Source organism: Ctenocephalides felis, unplaced genomic scaffold (genome assembly GCF_003426905.1).
Source record: "Ctenocephalides felis isolate EL2017-DRISC unplaced genomic scaffold, ASM342690v1 CF-g0.4_SCAFFOLD_01886, whole genome shotgun sequence".
Classification (NCBI taxonomy): Eukaryota; Metazoa; Arthropoda; class Insecta; order Siphonaptera; family Pulicidae; genus Ctenocephalides; species Ctenocephalides felis.
The window spans coordinates 52,189,231-52,203,203 of record NW_020538040.1 but is presented as its reverse complement, the minus strand read 5'-3'; the positions used below and the strand labels follow the sequence as shown (position 1 = coordinate 52,203,203).

The 13,973-nt window shown below is 27.8% G+C and overlaps 2 protein-coding genes across 2 annotated transcripts in view; one reads left to right on the top strand and one right to left on the bottom strand.

Annotated features, from left to right (window-relative positions):
• Positions 1–8,805, bottom strand: part of LOC113378515 (vegetative cell wall protein gp1-like) — a 40,118-nt gene extending 31,313 nt beyond the window's left edge. The window contains exon 1 of the mRNA XM_026619057.1: positions 8,718–8,805. The gene's annotated coding sequence lies outside the window, so the exon portion shown is untranslated. The remainder of the gene's footprint in view (positions 1–8,717) is intronic.
• Positions 7,985–13,973, top strand: part of LOC113378514 (sodium- and chloride-dependent glycine transporter 1-like) — a 34,914-nt gene continuing 28,925 nt past the window's right edge. Inside the window, exon 1 of the mRNA XM_026619056.1 lies at positions 7,985–8,117. The gene's annotated coding sequence lies outside the window, so the exon portion shown is untranslated. The remainder of the gene's footprint in view (positions 8,118–13,973) is intronic.

The window sequence follows — 13,973 nt, the reverse complement described above, 5'->3', positions numbered from 1 at the left end:
TAACTTTTATAAAAGCTTACACGTGGATGGGGTAAAAAAACAACTGAACTTTTACCTTAAGGCGCAGGAGGTGTATACAATAAAAAATAGTAAATGAAAAAGTACTAGATCAAGTTTATTTACGGTGTAATTTTTATTAAAAATAAGGCCATAAAAGTTTTATTTCACATTGGATAAATAATTGAGTTATTATTTCTTAAAATTCTTTCAAAATTAAGAATAAGACATTAAAACTGTTTGCCCCCTGGCTGTCCTATTTTTAAAGGATCAGGTGACAAATTTTTGAAAAACAACAGATAAAACTCATTTCTACAATGATGAATTAGCTTGGAGCTTTACTGTATACAGTTAAATTGTTGTTTGTTTGATATGTGTTATTTGTTGTCATGTAATTAGTTTTGTTTTACAATATAATTGTAAAAATTCAATTGGATCTTTGTTCCTTGCCATTTATATATATAATTTATATATGAATGCAGTGCTGGATTTACAGTAGGGGCAATCGGGGCTACTGCCCAGGGCGGCAAATTTTGGGGGGCGGCAAAATTTGGATAGTGAGAAAAAAATTCTATACAATATAATCAACGTTTTTTAACAACGTTTTTTATTTCAAGAAATATAATGAACAAAACATAATACGATTGCAATGCAAAATTTGGGTTGAAATAAACGATAACTAAAGTTTATTATTTTGCCTTGCCTCCCTCTCCGAACGTAAATTATCAAATTGGTTAATAAGTTATTATCAAATTTGGCAATTTGGCTAATATAAAAATCCGTAAACAAGCTGAAAGTTTAAGAAAAATATGTTCTTCAGTTCTCGAGCCCTCTTAAAATGACGTATTTGTGCACTTCCAAGCTTATAGCGTCGAAAAAAATATTTAAACTAGTGACTCATGGCATTGTGCCTTAAGACAAATTACTGAAACATCCCGTACTGAAAATTACATTTTATAAAGAGCTTTAAATTTTGTTGAAAAATGAAAAAAAGACTTCTAAAACACATTTTTTGTATTTTGAAATTTTTCGAAAATTATAAACTTTTTGCAAAGCAATCGCGCTGCGTAGATGTTTCAGAGAAGAAATATCGAAACTAAATTATCATTTTTCGTAATTGCCTGTACCAAAAGCTAATCAGCACGTCTCCCCATCAATACAAATCTAATATTTTTTAATCATTCAAGTCGATTTTGAGAACACGGATCAACCGATTTATGATTCAATTCCCATTGATAAGGAGTCGTGCTGATTAGTTATTGGTCAAGGCAGGTCCAACAGTTTTGAAGATACGGGCCAAAATGCCAAAAATGATTATTCAGTTTTTAAGAAAAAAGCGTCCAATAACATTAAAAAAAATTATAGAATAAATAACTGCTTAAATTTGTGGGGGCAGGTTTAGCGGTTTCGATGATCCAATAAAAAAATTTGAAAAAGAAACATTTGGCGGACAAAAGTGATCATATGCACATTAAATTATCAGATATTTTAAAGATGTTATAATAATAAGTATAAATTTTGTTTTCATTTAAATAAGTTCTGTAACATTGTTAGACTGCGACGCGGCGCTTACGCGCTTCTATATTTTGTCCCTCGTAGCTAAAGCAGCGCGATTACTTTAAAAAAAGTTCGAAAGTTCGTAAAATTTCAGGGATGGGGCGGCATTTTTTGTCAGTGCCCCGGGGCGCCAAATTTCTAAATCCGGCCCTGTATGAATGTATAACATACAATATTATTGTATGTAACCAACTCTTCGACTACTATAATCAATTGCCAACAGTTTGTTTCGCGGGAGTTGATCTGCCAAATGTGTGTCTATGAATTGCACTCTTTCTCCGATATCAACGGTAATTTGGCACTTAGTTGAAGTAATGTGTCTGCATACAATATCAATTTGCGATGTTTTCAAATGTAAACCAATTAAAATTCTAATAGATGCACTCAATGACGCATAACGTGATAAATCAATTTTGTATTTCCCGGACATCTTGCACCACAATTCTGTTTAAACTTTATGTAAGCTTATCGGAAATTTCATCATGTAGATAATTTTTTTATAATTAGTAATTTCAAGCAAATTATAAAAAATACTTCAAAAGAGTATTTGAATGTGTATATTTTATTAGTAGTTTCTAAAATATTTATTTGATATATTAATTAATTGTGCACCTGTGTGCATATGATTTTTATGTAAAAGCTCGTCTATTGTCTTTATGTAAAAGCTTGTCTATAGTTTGTTTGATCAAAATAGACTACGTTTAGCTTGACCCCTTTACATTATCAAAGGTCATTATATTAGTATTTTTGTCATTTCTTGGATCCTTGTATAAGCTAGCTATTTTGATATGAAGTTATTTTGCGAGTGGATGAATAAAAATAGAACAAATGTATATCACTTTTAGACATTAATTGTTTTCGCACGTTTCGTTTATTCTAGGCCACACTAATAATGAATTTGTACTTACACAGATATATATATATATATATATATATATATATATATATATGTTATGTTATATGTATACATGTATATATATATATATATATATATATATATATTTACCTGACCACCAGCTATCCAACAAATTACCTTTTCACCATTTTACTTGTCTACCAATTCACCTGTCTATCAATTTACCTGTCTACCAATTCACCTATCGACCTGTTTATCAATACACTATTTTACCTGTCAACCAATTCACCTGTTTCCCAATTTACCTGTCATCCCTTTCTACATGTCTACCAATTAACCTGTCAACCTCTTTATTTGTCTACATATTAATCTATCTAACAGTTCTCCTCTCTACCATTTTACATATCCTTCAATTTACCTGTCCACCAGTTTACCTTTATAAAGTCGCTAATTAACCATATTTATTATAAAAACTTAGAGCTCAAATTGATTCTACGTTTTAGTTAGAAAACGTTTGTATATGAAAAAGAAAAGGGCTGTTTTTAGGGGTTTTCCGGCAATTATTCAATTTTTTTGATTGCCGTAAGAACCATACTTGGACTTCAACGAATATTTAAAAAAAAGAATTGGCCAAATTGGTCCAGGCGTGGTTGAGTTATGCGCTTACCAACACAATTTGCGATTTATTTTTATATATAAGATATATATTATAAACAACAAAAATGTTTTTGTATGTACGAATATAAGTATGATATGACATATAAATTATTGAAAACTTGAATGAAATATAGAAAATTATTCGGTGATTATTAAGAGAAAGTCTAAAAATTGCTTAATAAATTAAAAGTTTATGTACTTTGTCCATTTAGATTCCTCCTTACTATCATAAGTATATATTATATTACTGCAATATAATTTCCGAATCGACACTCATTGGTCAGATATGTAAATATGTACATGCAAATATATTTAAATAATAGTTGTTGCAAAATTTTCTGCAATTTTTCTGTTTTGCTTATTTATGTTTGTTATGTTATTTATGTGAGTTGTCTTTTAAATCGAAGTGAGAAATATTAATATATTTGTGTATAATTTTTTTTGGTATTTGAACTAAACTACCTAAAATACTAGAGAATAATTTACTATTAAAATATAATTTGGGCTCAAATACTATCTTGTGTTAAAAAATGTTTTATTATAATTTCATTATTTTGAAAAGACTATTCACGGACAGGTTTAATCACATAAATCATTACCTTATGCATTTTTTAACTTCCCGTAGGTTAAATTATGGTAATAGTCAATAAATCGAAAATGAAAATTTTGGCATATCTTCACGTTTCAAGGTTTCAGCATGTCTTGGAAAAAATCAATGTGTGTGTGTTTTGTGTGGATACAATTTTTCATTCACGATTTCGGGCGCACGGATCAACCGATTTGAAATATTCAAAACTTTGATTACTACTGATGAAGAGAAGTGGTGATTAGTTTTTTGGTAAAGATAGGTTCAGCCGTTTTGGAGATAAGGCAGCTAAATGTGCAAAAATGGTAGTTTTTGAGTGAACGGAGCATCCGATTTGAATGATTCAAAAACCAGCGAACCCCCGTTCATTAAGTTCTGTTCATTTACATGTCTTGTAAACTTATATAAACGTCATCGTTCAATTTATAAGATCTTACATTTTGTCTATATAATACGAACAATGAACGGTTCAGTGCCTATAATAAAATATTTGTAAACATTTAATTTAATTCTTTGAATATTTCAATTCGGTACGAGAAGTTCCAGCAAATTTTCTTAAGACACGATGCCATATACCACTAATTACGAACTTGGTTTATATTATAGCTATTATCTCTACATAAATATAGTTTCAATAATTTAATAATTTGAATTTATTAATCAGTTGATTTGAAAAAGTTGATTTTATGAATAGGACAATTGACAAGGATTAATCAATATATACATAAAAAATAAGAGATTTACAAACGTTGTATATTTTAGTAAAACTAATCGCGAAAATACTGTAATTTGGCGAAAATTGAAAATTATTACCTGAATAATTGTTTACATTTAAATTGTCAACAATTTATCAAGCCAAAATAACAGTTAATATATATTGAAAGTATTTAGGTCAGTATTTATTGTGTACAATTCGTTCTGAATAATTTAAACTCTGAACATTTTGAACAGAACACTCAAGTGAATATAAATTGTTCCACGTTGAAAGAGTGTTCAAGATTTGGTGCATCTGGTTCCTATCAGACACCTGAATTAGAGTGAAGCTTACCTTACCTAACCCATGTCGGATCTCGTAAGGCCCAATTTATAGCAATACTTGTTTAAATATAGAAAGAGTACAAAGTATTTGAATATATGTATTATACGCCATGGTAAGGAAGAATAATTCATGCAATTCAACTATTTTATAATATGATAAAATATTCATGTTTGTGTGTATATTTCTTAAGATTTTGACTGATTCACAGTTAAACAATTCAACAGTTCTGAATTTTCAAGATGAATTTTCTTCCCATCAAGTCTTATAAAATACTAGTTATGGTAGATTATTATTTTTGTTTTTATAACATTCATAATTTCATAACAATATTAGAAATAAACACAAAGTGCAAATTTGTAATATTCACATGAAATTTCTTGTGTTTTAAAAATTTCACAAAATCATTTCCAAATTTGGGGAGCTGGTTATAACAGTTTTTATTTTAAATAATATATCTTAAGATCCACTAATTTTATTTCTACGAAATGAAGATGCATAGTTGCTGTAACTATTCCTCTACCGAATCAAGTAAAAATTATTTGACAACTGTTAAATGTTTCACATTTAATCAATTTCTAGACAATGTGCGGTGTTATAACTTGCCCTGTGTTTGGGGCTAGTGTTCCAATATTATGGAGAACGGTTTTACATGTCTAATGGAGGCAAAACTATTTTAATGTTGTTTAAGATTCTATTGAGAAACGCTTGTTACTAGTTTTTCCTGTTACAAATATCCCTTAGCTACCCCATGTGGAATTTTTGGAAATGATGACAAATACAAGTAGTCATATGTATCTCTAAGTCTCTATTTTGATCATTAATCTTCTTTTCTGCTGGAGCTAAAAAGTACTGTGTTTTTTTTTATATTTAGTGCTTTTTACTGATATAATTTGGAATATAGTTTTCCTATATTAATTTGGTATTACTTATATAAATGTTGCATTCAACGATGCGTTAATTTTATCATATTTTGTCTTAAGAAGTTATTTATGCAATCGAAATATCTGTATGCTACATGCAGACTACAAATTTGTGAATGTGAGAGTAGGCAACTATTTCGGTCCGCAAAATGTATAGCATTCCGCAATGTTGGATTCGTCTTACTAATATTAGATGCCACAGAAAAACATATAGGTAACTTTAAAACAAGCGAAATTCATAAGAAAACACTCAAGGTGTAGAAACGGCTTTGGAAAATCCACAAAATACTTCAATTAGGAACTAGTAACTGATTCTGTATTGCTTTTGGAGGAACATATTTTTTTGTACTCTATTGCATTACTTTGCAATTTTGTCACTGATTACGTTTTTTTCACTCTAATTGTACTTGATCGAAAATGTTATTAGTGAATGATTATGATTATTTATTAATTGAATTTATTCATGAAAATTTATAATAATGAATTTTTTAGATTAGAAAGGATCTTTGCTTGTGTAATTTTTCCTAAAATATACTCAAGTCAGACTTGTTATTTTATCAGTTTGTCTGATAGTCATATAAAAAGTAATTCCTAGTTCAATGAAGTACTCACACCGCAGTGTCCGAATTGGGCTTATTTTCAATTGAAAACATATTTCTTATCTATATTTTTAAGTGAAAATGGACAACGCTGCTGCCCGATGTCAGGTTGTTTAGATCGAGCTTGACTATTACACCATAGAGTACCCAAATGGAGTATGATTAGATTTTTTGTAATTATGTACTTTTATCACTTATATGTATTCTTCCAACTTTTTTTATTTCCAACTCCCCTAAGCATTTCGTCAAGTTAAAATCATCTTCCAAAAATCGAAAATTATTTTATTGCATATCTTTAAGTTTCAGAGGTTTCTGAACATTTTGGCATACCTTACAATAAATGGATGTATGTGTATGTGTATGGAAGAGAGTATGTGTTTTGCGTGAATACAATTTTTTTCTTGAATTTTATACTAACATGTCTTATGTTATTTTGCTATGAACTTTTCAATTTATCTCAATACTTTTTTAAATGTAATAAAAATGAAGTGATACAACTTATTTGTAAAATTGTAATTAGTCAACGTTATTTTTTCAAAACTTTTAAGGAAAAAAATAATAAAGAGAATATGAATATAGATGACTTCGTACTTTTAATCAGATTTGATAGAAGTAAAAGACCTTAGTAAACAAGCTCATCAGGGCCATAAATATAAAAATATAAAAATGTTTCGTCCAAAAATATGTTATCGAGGTAAAGCATCTAAATGCCAAATTCACTGTTTACATCACAAATATGTTATTTGAGTATTTCGTACTTCGATATTAAAACTAAGGTCATTGAATTTTCCTACGATTTATTTTTTACTATTTTAGCGTTTTAAGCTTCTATAGCTTTCACTAAAGAAAATCATGTGATGTTTTTATACTCAATAAAGCAAAATTTTTATAAGTTTTGCACACATAAGCAAAATAAATCAAAAATAGAATTGCTAGTCAGACCTTAACTGTCAATGTTTTCGTTGACATTCAAAGATAGTCAATTCAGTAGATACAAATAAATCTATTGTTCACTCAAAGTGTCAAAGTACATTTGGACTCGTACTCTATTATTTAAAATAACGTATTAGAATTGACAGAAATCCAAATATAAAAATGACTAATATATATTGCGGCCAGAACTAAAATAAAATGTATTTTCAATCGTCAAAGCAGCATGACGAATGATATTTCACCGCTAGATTGAAAAAAGTTTTATGAGTCAAATTAAGGTGTAAATTATTGAAATTTGCCAAAATAGAAACATTTCATTTTATGAGTAAAATAAAGGTGTAAATAAAATTAATTAAGATGTAAAATAAATTTTGCGAAAATAAAAACATTTCATTTTATGAGTAAAATTAAGGTGTAAATAAAATAAATTAAGGTGTAATTAAAATTAAATTAATAAAAACATTTGAGTTTTATGAGTAAAATTAAGGTGTAAATGATTGAAATTTGCCAAAATAGTAACATTTCATTTTGAATTAGTTCTGGTTTTTATAATTCCTATGTATCAGTTAATTTTATATTTATTTTTCAATAATAAATATTTCATTGAGATAAGAAATGGGATTTACAATTTCACTGGAGTTTGCACCTATATTATGATTCTGTATTATCTTTATTTTTTTTATTATTTGATTCTTGGCTATTTATTTTTAGGCTCATTGACACATAGTCTTGAGCTTTGCACTATTCTCTATGGCGCATTTTGATATATATTTTGCATATATGACTTGTAACTTTGTAAAATAGATTTTAACAATTTTATACGATTTTGTTTCAAATTACAGAGAATGTATTTTCATTTCTTTGCAGGTAGAATGTGTTGTGAGTCAATCAATGGAGGACCGCTTGTACTTAATCGTCATAAACTTATATACTGGAATATCCTAAATATTGAAAGCAGACCTATTTTCAGAAGGTATGTGTTTATTTTTTAAATTATTTAAGTAAAAGATATGTCCTGTGTTTGCGTGTGTTATTATTTGTATTTTGCAGAATTGAATAAGGCAATGATTTAACAACTTACATTGTCTGAACGTCTATCAAGTTTTTCGTTCTTGGACAACTAATTTGTTTAATTACCTGATTATATATATATATATATATATATATATATATATATATATATATATAGGGCAAGTATAACCATGCGATATTTTATTAAAAAAATTGCATTCATTGGTGTAATAGCTGTTGAAAAATATCTACAATATAAATATAAATAATGAGTTTACAGTTTATAATAAAATTTGTTTATAAATATTTTTTTGAATCATTGTAAAATACTACAAAAATTTTATGAAAAAATAAATTGTGTTAAAATATTATGAGATATGAATGGTTACACTTGCACCAAAATGATATGATTTTTAAATTTTAATTAGAAACAATTTTATAATAAATTGCACGGAAAACATATTTTTTATTGAAAACAAAATGACATGATTTGCAGTGCAATCTGTTATAAAATTGTCTCCCTTGATATAATTCTAATTAATTTTGAAAAACAAAGTGTTACCTGTAAAAGTGTCCGGTGGTTGATCTGATGTCCACGATTTAATCTCACGGTCCACTCACACAGTCTTTAACTAATTCTCTGTCAAAATGCGATCTGCTAGAGCGCTAGGCGGGCCACCTCTCGCACATTGCCAAACACGCACACGATCGTCGGCTACGTGTACGTGTAACCGAAATATATATTCTCTAAACAGTATCGTAATCAGGAGAAAAATATCCTTTTTCAAAAAAAATATATACAAATTTACAATCACAATATAGCAGCAGGGCTCTCCCGTAGGTAAGCGGTTAAGAGTGACGGGACTTGATTCAGAGGTCCCGGGTAAGTAAAACTAGCCCTTAATCTAGCATTGCTGCAATATCCCAATTAGAACGATGACCATTTCAATATAAAAATTAAAATAATATCAGTAGATTGCTTTCTAACAAAAGTATCGTCTTAGTAATAAGCAGTGCTCAGTACAGCTTATAGCTTATATTAGTTCTGATTGCTGTAAAAACTGCGTGTTAGCAATTTGATTAAAAAAATTCTATTGATGATTTTACGAAATAATAGCTACATCATTTAACCAATGCAAAATATAAATTTCATGGGTAGATTTTTTACAGAGATAACACTGTATAGGACTTTAATCTGGTATTTTACCAGTAATATTCATGAGCAGACTCCGATTAACCATTTATTTAATTTATCTCTTGTATAATTGCCATTTACCTTAATTTACTTTTTATTTACTATTTTTCATAGTTTACATTCTTGCCATGGTAAAGGTTAAGTTGGTCATTTTTACCTCACCCACCAGTAAGCTTTTCTAAAGATTATACGAAAAAAACTGTTGAATCTAACTTAAAATTAACAATACATTTGTATAGAATAAATAAATAACGTATACTTTAAAATTATATTAAGGCCTCGAAAACTAAGCAACAGAGTTTGCAAACATAAAAAACTAACAACAAGAGAAACTACTTTTGTGAGGGATTTTTAAACATTACCGTTTATTTCCCGATAGCAACGTCATAAGAACCACGGTGAAGGTGGGTTATACATTTTTTCTCTCTACTTTCAAATATTATTGGACTTTTTTATATTGTTTTATATTATTTTGTGTGGGTGGACCTTTTTACCTGCGAACTTTTTACCTACTGTTTATTGAAACTAAAAAAATGCTTTGTAATACAATACCCATTTTGTAATGCTCCACCGCAAAAATAAAATATACAAATTTTAACCATTACCAAAGATTCAGGGTAATTATAATAAAATATATTTACGATTCACATTTTAAACTTTAAACTTTAGTTGGAATTCGATCAATCATCTTGATCAATTACCATAACTTCTGCATAGTTACTAGATATAGAAAAGTTGTTTATATACGGGAGATACAGAAATATTCCCATAACACTCTCTTGAGGAATGCTAGCTTTCATTATTCTATTTATTGAATAATTATTTTGGTTCAGTAAAATTATACACATTGCATTCAGATATTCAGAAAATACTATCCCAAAAATGTATGGATGATCTATTATAAAGTTATCTGAAATGTATTTCTTCACGCATTGAATTTACTTCTACAAAATAATAAACATTAATATCAATATTCAACAGTTAATGGGTTGAAGAAAAAAGTTGAAGTAAATTTCCATGTTGACAAACAGAGCATTATTTTTATGAGCACATAAAATTACTCATTTTTATTTATTGCTTTTTAGTGGCAAATATGAATTTAAAAATCGTTTCATATTTCTACGATTTTAAAAAAAAACATACATTGTTGGGACTGTTGTATTAAAAGTTATTTAAGAAAGGCCTATGGCTATGGCTAAAGGACAAGTTTATGTTTTGGAACAAAATGCGATTTGCTAATTTTATATTTTCTCGTCTTTTCAATGCATTCTGAATAGTTTGATATCAAAATTGAAAAAAATATGTGTTTATATGAGTATGTGACTTAAAATTTAACATTTTTATCGGCGTTTTACCAAAATCGACTTCATCGATGTCTGCACTAAAATTACAGCCTTCTTTATGATCAGAAAATAAGTGCATAATTTTTCGTATAGGTTTTTGAAGAAAAAGATATAAAGAGTATTAAAAAAGAAAAAGATTTTTATTAAATGAGCAAGTACCCATACTTTTTGTATGCACATTGTATTATGAGTGAAATAACTAGTGGTCCATAGCATTGTGCCTTAAGGTAAATTGCTTGAACTTCCCGTAGCGCGCTTCTACGTCTCTAAAACTGCTACGCATTGCGACCGCGTTGAACAAAAAATTAAAAATTATTAAAAATTTCGAAATGTAAAAAAATGAAATTCTTCAAAAAGTCAATTTTTTTCAAAAATGACAAAATTCTAAAAAATCTATTTTCATCAGTTTCCAAATTTTTTAAAACTTTCAAATGTTCTAATTACGGTACGGGAAGTTCCAGCAATTTGCCTTTATGCACGATGCCATGCACTACCAATATACACCAAGTTATATTGTTTTTATATATGCATATTATTTAGTTCAGTTTTACATTTCGCTCCTGTAAATTTTAGCACAAGGATCAGTTTATACGTCAGTTACCAACGCATGTTCGAGCGACTACAACACTTACGAAGATGCTCATTGTGCCCTTCCCACGCAATCACATATTTCTAATTGTAAACCACGAAAACTATATTTGTGAATTGACTTATTTTCAATTTCTTTATAATTTATTTAAAGGTTTCATGGTGAATCCGATATATGGGTTAAGTACAGATTTAGCACTTATTAAATAGAGACGTTGGTTATTTCATGCTTTTTTAAAATTTATTGAATGATTTGAATAATTCAAAAAACATTCATGCTTGTGAAAAAATTATTAGTTTTTGAAAAAGGCATTTTTAACTTCCCGTAGGGTAAGTTATTGTAATGGGCCGAAAATCGAAATTGAAAAATTTTACATTTCTCGATGATCCCAAAAACATTCAATTCGTAATGACGGGGAGAAGGGGTGATTGGCAAAGCCAAGTCCAGCGGTTTCGGAGATACAGAGCTAAATGTGCAACAAATGGTAGTTTTTGAGAGAAATAAGCGTCCGATTTGAATGATTCCAAAAACTTTCTGCTGGTTTTCACAAAATAATTGAAAATTTTTGCTTCAAATTTTTTTTTCCAGAAATGTTTTTTTGTATATCGAAAATAATTCAGATTTTTATTTTAATTATGTTCTAATATACTTTAAACAAATAATTTCAACTTTCCAATTTAGTTTATATTCTATTTTAAAACATTTAATATTCCTCGATCATTTCGTTACGGTACGGGAAATTCCTGCAATTTGCCTTAAGGCACGATGCCATACACCCCACTAGTTTATTTTAATTTTTTATTCCTATTTTTTTGAATATCGAAAATGATTCGAGTAATAATTTTAATTTTAGGTAACTAAATTATAAAATTGTAATCTTGTGTTAAAAATTCCAAAAAATACCCAGACTAAGCAAAGTCTAAGTGACAACCCGGTACAAATATTTTCGCAAGTGCGTTTAGAATGTGACGACACTGGAGCACTTTTTAAATTTTGAAAATTTGACCACAAGATAGTTCTCAGTGTATTATGAATGAAGGTAAAATATAATTTAACACATAAATAACACATTTTGTAAAATTTATTATTTTTAATTTTAATTTAATTTATTTTTAACTATTTGAAATTCGCAGTGATTATTGCTAATTTAGAGGTCAATAAAACGTCAGCAAAAATTAAAATTTAGCTAAGTCTACCGCAAATAATGTTTAAAAATGAAATTTATTCGCTTGATCGCTTGAAATATTTCTTCGTTTTCTCCACGGGCAAATTGTTTATTGCTCATTTATTTGAGATAACCTATCACAATGTACTAGATATTTTCTTGGTAATATAATATAATGACAGATATTTATTGTCAGAATTAAGAATTTTCGTACCAAAATAGATGTTCTGAATTTGTTGTATTTAAATTATTTTAAATACAAATACAATATAATTTGAAATAAAGTTGATCAACAAGATCCTAGATCTTTCAAATAATTCTTAAATTATATTAACTTAGTCAATCTAAGTTAATATCCTAGATCTTTCAAAGATCCTAGATCTTTCAAATAATTATTAAATTATATTAACTTAGTCAATCTAAGTTACTAAGATACCAATGGAATATTTAACTAATATTTACATCAACTTAATCAGTTAATATATTTCTTACACCTTTTTTCTAATAACCATTGTTTTCCTAAACTGAGAACGATCCAAATTTAAAATATATAAAGCACACATCAATGAATATGCATTATAAATGATTTTCTTGACTGTATTGAATACTATTCTATTCGTAATCTACTATCTATTTATGATAAATATTTTCCAAATATATTATTTGAACAGCTATTGGTGAATAAATGACAAATAGGCGCAATACGTTTATGCAATAATAATTAATGAATAAAATCGATAATAAAGTGTATTAGTAAAGTGAACTTTTTTCTGGTAAAAGTACAAATAAAATTATTGTTTGTACAAACATTTCAATGTGCGACATGTTTTTTTAATGAAATTGATATATTAATTCTATAAATTAGAAAATTTTAATTTAATTCTTTGAATGAATGTGATGTGCTTAATGTAAAAAATGATGTATATATGCAAATTAAATGCGTCAACAAATTTAATTGTACTAAGATAGGCCAAACCTATTTATGAATAATTAAATATATAATGAAAATCTGAAGCATTAATGTAAAACGAATTTTATTTTTTATTTTATTTTTATATTTACACAACACAATTATACAATTATAGATATTAATGGTACATAACTTAAATAAATTATTATGTATTAATTTAAATTATTAATACATGAATTAATCTCTCGTTTATTAATTAATCTCGTTTCCAGTCAATCAGAATTATGATTGGTTGAAACACCTTTGAAATAGTATATAAATAGTACGTTCATAGATTTATCAGAATAGTGATAAACTAATCGTGCTTTATGCTGTTTTCTTAGTGCTCTTAAAGGTTTGAAGAGTTTAGATATTTTAATTATAATGTGAACGAAAATACACTTGCTAATAGACTTGATCAAAGTTTAATAGTTAAATTATGAGCTTTAAATGAGAAGCTTATCAAATATAATAATTGGGAACGTGTGAATTTTCGTTTTGCAATATATATTGATATGCTTGATATGCCATCATAGTAGAGGCGCTGATGATGAAAAATGTGTTTCGGGAGTTGATG